Here is a 1264-nt window from a genome sequence, read left to right on the forward strand (position 1 = left end):
AGGCCGGCGGGAGGGGGTTGTGGAGGCTGACGGGGCCTCCTGGAGGGAGGGTAAGGGGGAGAGGGCCTGCAGGCCGGGAGGCGCGGGGCTCTCCGCGCCGGCTGTTTTGGGGGGGGGATTACCCACTCTCACCTCTGTTCCCTGTCAGACTGGAGGGTCGCTTTTGGCGAGGGCTTTACCCACTCTCACCTCTGTTCCCTGTCAGACTGGAGTGTCGCTTTTGGCGAGGTCTTCCTACCCGTAACCCGGTGCTGGCATTTCTGAAACGCCAGTGTGAGAGGTACAATGAGGGGCCAGTGAGGTCGGATCGGGTCCGTCTAGTCCTGTCTCTAGTGGCTAAAGATGCTTGCAGGAGAGGAGATAAAGCATCTGGCATGCTTAGGTGTCAAAGTCAACAGTCGGGGATTGGACAGCTCGCAGTAGAGGTTATTTGCAACCTCTGGAAGGAAATGACATTAATTTAGGGGCGTTTACAGTATTTCAGCACTGAGCGGAAGCATATTCTTTATTGAGAGGTGAGCCTACAAAGTCATTGCAGGTACAAGTAGTCCAAAGTATATTTCATTTCTTAAATGATTCAACCGTTGCATTGTAAGGAGATCCAGAACCTTCAGACTCATACCCAGAAGTCATGGACTGTGGTTTCCTTTTGCTTTATCTGATCTAATTTTTTGATGAAAACAGGTTTTTTTGGATAGTTTGTTTTCTCCCAGTTGCTACTCATGCAATTAATGTTTAATATTATATATAACAGGGAAAGACTGATATAGGGACTTGATAATAGCTTTCTCTAATCATGCCTCTTCACTAATATCTCTGAGTAATTGTGTGTCATTGTAAGCCATTTGTGTTGGTAAAAAAAAGTAAAATGTGATAGCGGCAATGTTAGTCCAGTCAAATCAACGCTTTCTACGACTTTGTGCCAAATTAAGTATCCGACCTCATAGAAATACACGTATTTTATTACTCTGATTTAGGATATTCTGGAGGCGTTTGCAACCACTTAAACTTGCTTGGTTTATGATGGTCCTTAAACCTTACAAGCTTCAGCTGCCATCTGAGTTTTCATATCCAGTTCTTTGTTTCCTTTTCCATCAAGTCTCTTCTCTCATTCTGTTTGCAGCTCCATGTGACTTTGGTTTTGATTTTAAAGCCTAACTAAAGTAGTCATGAAAATAACGTATAACAAAATATTTATTTGGTTTTTTTCTGTATAGTTTTCCTTTCTGTCTTTTGCCTGATCAGTCTGTATATAAGGTTTTTA

At 43.7% G+C, this 1264-nt stretch overlaps 1 protein-coding gene across 1 annotated transcript in view; it reads left to right on the forward strand.

The window, feature by feature from the left end:
* The first annotated feature begins 428 nt into the window (after positions 1 to 428).
* Positions 429 to 1264, forward strand: part of LINS (lines homolog (Drosophila)) — a 12364-nt gene continuing 11528 nt past the window's right edge. The window contains exon 1 of the mRNA XM_009321470.1: positions 429 to 538. The gene's annotated coding sequence lies outside the window, so the exon portion shown is untranslated. The remainder of the gene's footprint in view (positions 539 to 1264) is intronic.

This window comes from Pygoscelis adeliae, unplaced genomic scaffold (genome assembly GCF_000699105.1).
Source record: "Pygoscelis adeliae isolate BGI_AS28 unplaced genomic scaffold, ASM69910v1 Scaffold13, whole genome shotgun sequence".
NCBI lineage: Eukaryota > Metazoa > Chordata > Aves > Sphenisciformes > Spheniscidae > Pygoscelis > Pygoscelis adeliae.